A 5,719-nucleotide genomic window follows, 5' to 3' on the forward strand; every position below is an offset into this window, starting at 1 on the left:
TGGGCAGTAAGACTGTGAGGCTTAAGACTGTGTCCAACCCGATTATTTTGTTTCTATCTGCCTGGCCCACGGTAAGCACTTAAGTACCACAAGTATTATTATCACTACAAAGCTCAGGTTTGAGTTAGTGGGAGGAAGCCATGGATTGCGTTGACGGGGATTCTCTTCTCTCCACGATCGGGAGTTTGGCTCCCTTTAGCCCGGCGAACCACCCGAGCGCGTGGAACAATGGAAACGGTTGTGGCAGCAATGATATCAGCATTGGTGGAGACATGTGGTTGGCGTCTCCAGGGTGGAGCTGACTTCATGCCACTGAGTCAGGCATGCCAGTCCATTGAGTAATGCCATCTCATCACCCAGTGTTTGCCTGCTCAGCTACGGACCGTTAGGACGAGACTCGACTTCGATTGATTTGTTGACTTCCCCCCAAAGCTTCTAGAACGGGGGGGGTTTGGGGGTGGGGTTGTCCCTTGAATTTTTCAGCTCGGAGGAAAATGGACTCTTTGTTGTCATTCCAACCCATCAATTGATGGAATTTCTTGAGCGCTTATTTTTTTAATAGTATTTGTTAAGTGCTCACTATGTACCAGGCGCTGCACTACTTGCCTGCTGTGTAACTTTGGGAGAGTCACTTTACCTCATTTGATTAAGGCTGTGAGCCCCACACGGGACAACCTTACTACCTCGTATCTACCCCAGTGCTTAGAATAGTGCCCGGCACATAGTAAGCGCTTAACAAAGACCGTAATTATTATTATTGTCACTAAGTGCAGGGGTCATTACAAGCTAATCAGGGTGGACACGCTTCCTGTCCCACACGGGGCTCACGGTTTTGATCCCCATTTTCCAGACGGGGTCACTGAGGCACAGAAAAGTGAAGTGACTTGTCCAAGGTCACACAGCAGACAAGTTGAGGAGCTGGGGTTAGAACCCAGGTCCTTCTCATTCCCGTGCTCTATCCACTCAGCATGCAGTACTCTGTGTGCAGCGCAAGGCACTGAGCACTTGGGAGAGCACGGTATAACAGAGTTGGTAGACACGCTCCCTGCCCACCATGAGCTGACAGTCTGGAGACGGAGACAGACGTTAATGCAAATAAAGAATTTATAGATATGGGCAGAAGTACTGAGAATGGGCTCAATACCGAACGCCCAAAGGTCCAGTGAGGAAAAGACCTTGAGGGTCAGCGGGATCTGAATTTCTATAGATTGACCTCGAGTGTGACTTTGTTGGGGCAGTCCTGGAGTGTTGAGACATTTTTGGGAATCTGCTCTGCAACTCCTTTTTTTAAATTGGGTTGGTCCTGACTGGACAGTCAACTTTCCTTTAACTAAATGCTTAGTCCAGCGTTCTGCACACAGTAAGCCCTCTAGACTGAAAGTTCGTTATGGGCAGGGAACATTCCTACCAACTCTGTTATCTCCATGAGGCCTTCCCAGACTGAGCCCCCTTTTTCCTCTCCTCCTCCCCATCACCCCCACCCTACCTCCTTCCCCTCCCCACAGCACCTGTATATATGTTTGTACAGATTTATTATTCTATTTTACGTGTACATATTTACTATTCTATTTATTTTGTTAATGTTGTGCATTTAGCTTTAATTCCACATGTTTTGTTGTCCGTCTCCCCCTTCTAGACGGTGAGCCCGTTGTCGGGTAGGGACCTTCTCTATATGTGGCCAACTTGTACTTCCCAAGTGCTTAGTACAGTGCTCTGCACACAGTAAGTGCTCAATAAATACGATTGAATGAATGAGTGAATGTTATATGGTACTCTCCCTAGCGCTTGGTACAGTACACTGACCGCAGTAAGTGCGCTTAATATCAATCAATCAATCGTATTTATTGAGCGCTTACTGTGTGCAGAGCACTGTACTAAGCGCTCGGGAAGTATAAGTTGGCAACAAATAGAGACGGTCCCTACCCAACAGTGGGCTCACAGTCTAGAAGGGGGAGACAGAGAACAAAACAAAACATATTAACAAAATAGATATGTACAAGCAAAATAAATAAATGAATAGAGTGATACAGTGCTCTGCATACAGTAAGCCCTCTAGACTGTAAGCTCATTATGGGCAGGGACATTTTTACCAACTCTATTATACTGTACTCACAGTACCTTTGAGTTTCGGCCTCACAGTGCCTCCATTTCCTCATCCCATTCTCCCTCCTTAGATTGTGAGCCCTGGGTGGGACAGGATCTGGGTTCCATTTGAACATCTTGGATCTGATCCAGCACTTAGCAGGGAGTAAGTGTGTAATAAGAGCAATCATCCCCATCTTCATTAGTACTCATCCAACCCGGCTGACGTTACCGCAGACACACAAGCTATTCCTTCCCATCCTCTGGGCTTCCGTGATCAGACAAACTTCTGGGAGTCAATCAGTATTTATTCAGTCAAACATATTCGCTGAGCATTTACTGTGTGCAGAGCGTTGGACTAAGCGCTTAGTACAGTGCTTGGCACTGAGTAGGCGCTTAACAAATACCACTAAAATCAAAGCAAAAATGTAAAAAAAACCTTCACCAGCAGCGAAAACCAGGGAAACAGTGTCATCCTGTGGACAAAATCATTTATTACAGGATCTCGGTTTAAAAAAATAAAATAAAATGAACAAAAAAATAAATAAAAAAGCTCGAGACACGGTCCTCTGCCCTCAAGGAGATCATTCATTCATTCAATCATATTTATTGAGCGCTTACTGTGTGCAGAGCACTGTACTTAGTGGAGAGAGAACAATAAAACAGAATTAGCAGTTTCCCTGCCCCTAATGAGCTGGCAGTCATCCATTCATTCATTCAATCGTATTTATTGAGCGTTTACTATGTGCAGAGCACTAGACTAAGCGCTGGGGGGATACAAGGTAATCAGGTTGTCCCACATGGGGCTCACAGTCTTAATCCCCATTTTACAGATGAGGTAACTGAGGCCCAGAGAAGTTAAGTGACTTGTCCAAGGTAACACTGCTGCTAAGTGGCAGGGTGGGATTAGAACCCACAACCTCTGACTCCCAAGCACGTGCTCTTTCTACTAAGCCACACTGCTTCTCTGTTCTAACCACTTGGTGGGGCGGGGGGGTACAAGTTAATCAGGTTGGACAGTCTCTGTTCCATATGGGACCTGCTCTTGTCTATCTCACCGTCAGACAACCCAGTGGATTTTCTGGAGCCCAGGATTTTAGGGCCAATACAAGGCCAGGGACCAATTCTTCCTCTGGAAAGTTCTCGAATGTGTTTTTATTTTTCTTAGGTGGTACCGGGAGCCACCGTACTCTAGTGGAAAGAGCACGGACCTGGAATTTCTAATTCTGGCTCCGCCACTTGCCTGCTGGGTGACTTTGGTCAAGTCACTCCACTTCTCCGGGCCTCAGTTCCTTCTTTTACAAAATGAGGATTCAATATCTGTTCTCCCTTCTGTGAGTCCCCTGTGGGACCTGATTATCTTGTATCTTTCCCCAGTGTTTAGTGCGGCGCTTGATACATGTAAGTGCTTAAAAAATTCCACAATTATTCATTCAATTCAATCGTATCCATTGGGCACTTACTGTGTGCAGAGCACACAGTATTATATTACTGTATTATATTGCAGTATTATATTATATTATTATATAGTAAAATAATAATTATTTTTTAGTGGTGAGAGAACAGACTTGGTAGTTCTCAGGGCCAGAGTTCTAGGTCTGCCCTGAGCCCCTCTAGACCGTAAGGTCGATGTGGGAAGGGAATGTGTCTATTTATTGTTGCACTATACTTTCCCCAGATCCTAGTTCAGCAATCCACCCACAATAACTGCTCAGTAAATACGACTGACTGGCAACCTGCTGTGCAATGTAAGGCAAATCCCATCCTCTCTGAGCTTAAGTTTCCTCCTCTGTGAAAAGGGCATAACCCCTCTCAGGATGGCATCTGGAGAGTTTCCAGTTCTCTACCAGTCTTGGCTATGGGAGGGAGAGTCAAACAGAGGCCTACCCATTCCATTCCCAGCTTGGGCAGCGGCTAGCGAGGGGAAGGCAATCTGCTACAAGTCAAAAATCACCCGTGCTTGGGTAGAGGTGGCTTGGGAGAGAGTGGAGGGTGGAGATTCAAGTTTACCGTGCGGAAGAAAGTAAAACCACTGCTGGATTTTTACCAAGAAAACTCTAGACACACACCACCAGAATGATTGCAGATGGAGCTGTGGTGCTCTGGGAGAGATGTGGCCGTGGAGTTGCTATGGGTTGGAGATGACTCAATAGCATAAGACATAAAAAGATGACCCTTTTATTTCCCCCTGCCTTGTGCAGGTAGAGGGAAGATGTCATTTACATCTCCCCCTCTAGACTGTAAGCTCATTGTGGGCAGCCAATGTGCCCATTGTCGTACTGTACTTGCCCAATCGCTCAGTACAGCGCTCTGCACACAGTAAGCGCTCAATAAATCTGGTTGAATGAGTATGTGTGAGTGATTATAAGAAAAGTCTGCATTTTCACCCCAGGTGAGGCTGCTTCTGACATCCTTCATAAATCCTTCGTGGGAGTGGTACATATGTTGAGTGAAACTCTTAGTATATTGCATTTGTTGGTGTTCTAGCAATACCATTTATTATTCTATTGACTTTTCTTATTCCCTTAGGCTGCTGTATATAAGACTGATGAAACATTTATTTTCAGGCAAGGGGTACTTAAAGCACACCGAATTGTGTAATAGATTTAGTATGACAATTAAAATCTTTGTATACGATGGAGAATGATTTGGTACTATTATCATAAGCTTTTGCTCAAGACTACAGTGGTACATGCTACTCACACCAAAAACCTTCCTTTTACATGGGCTAGATAATTAAATATAGGCCAAGGAGTCTGCTAGTATTTGATAACCAAACCTGACCTCAGCAAATCCTTATGTTAGAGGAGTTGGACTTGGGGCATTGAATTTAATTTACTTTGAATGCTCGCTGAGGGCAGGGAAGGTGTCTAATTCTGTTGTACTCTTCCAAACGTTTAGTACAATGCTCTGCATTTAGTAAGTGCATAATAAATGATTGATTTGTTAAAAAAAGATAAATATAAAGCCAGTTTCACCATTCTCCTGAAGCACAGTGGCCTTGAAGAACTGATTACGAACAGATACTTGTCTTGCCTTATGCTGTTGGGTTGTTTTCGACCCATAGCGACGCCATGGACACATCTCTCCCAGAACGTCCTGCTTCCATCTGTAATCCTTCTGGTAGTATATCTATAGAGTTTTCTTGGTAAAAATACAGAAGTGGTTTATCATTGCCTCCTTCCGTGCGGTGGACTTGAGTCTCCGCCCTGGACTCTCTCCCTTTCTGTTGCTGCCCAGCGCGGGCGAGTTTTGACTTGTAGCAGGTTGCCTTCCACTCGCTAGCCACTGGCCAAGCTAAGAGTGGAATGGGTAGGCCTCTGCTTGACTCTCCCTCCTGTAGTCGAGACTGGTAGAGGACTGGGAACTTTCCAGGTGCCACCCTGAGAGGGGGAGCGGATACTGTAAACCCCAAATATCTTGCCTACTTTCGTACTCATTTTAATCCACCCAAATTGGATAAGATGGAAAAAATGCCCTGAGATTTGATAGGTGAAATCTATAAGGATGACATCATTTTGAAAAGCAAATTGTCCAAAGATCAACTGAGAATGCATCCTGCTACTTGATATTTAGTTTAGTATCAGTCTGCCACTTGAATTTAAGCTATGGAAGGGATGTGGCACCACGTTGGTTG

General features: G+C 45.0%; 2 non-coding genes across 2 annotated transcripts; one reads left to right on the forward strand and one right to left on the reverse strand.

Moving 5' to 3' along the window:
- The first annotated feature begins 3,888 nt into the window (after positions 1 to 3,888).
- LOC119947777 lies at positions 3,889 to 4,026 on the forward strand. Its single transcript, XR_005456573.1, has one exon. It is a non-coding gene; the product is annotated as a small nucleolar RNA SNORA7 (small nucleolar RNA).
- A 1,311-nt stretch (positions 4,027 to 5,337) lies between these two features.
- On the reverse strand, positions 5,338 to 5,475 carry LOC119947737. The gene has a single exon (XR_005456536.1). It is a non-coding gene; the product is annotated as a small nucleolar RNA SNORA7 (small nucleolar RNA).
- Between the last annotated feature and the right edge of the window lie 244 nt (positions 5,476 to 5,719).

Source organism: Tachyglossus aculeatus, chromosome X5 (genome assembly GCF_015852505.1).
Source record: "Tachyglossus aculeatus isolate mTacAcu1 chromosome X5, mTacAcu1.pri, whole genome shotgun sequence".
Classification (NCBI taxonomy): domain Eukaryota; kingdom Metazoa; phylum Chordata; class Mammalia; order Monotremata; family Tachyglossidae; genus Tachyglossus; species Tachyglossus aculeatus.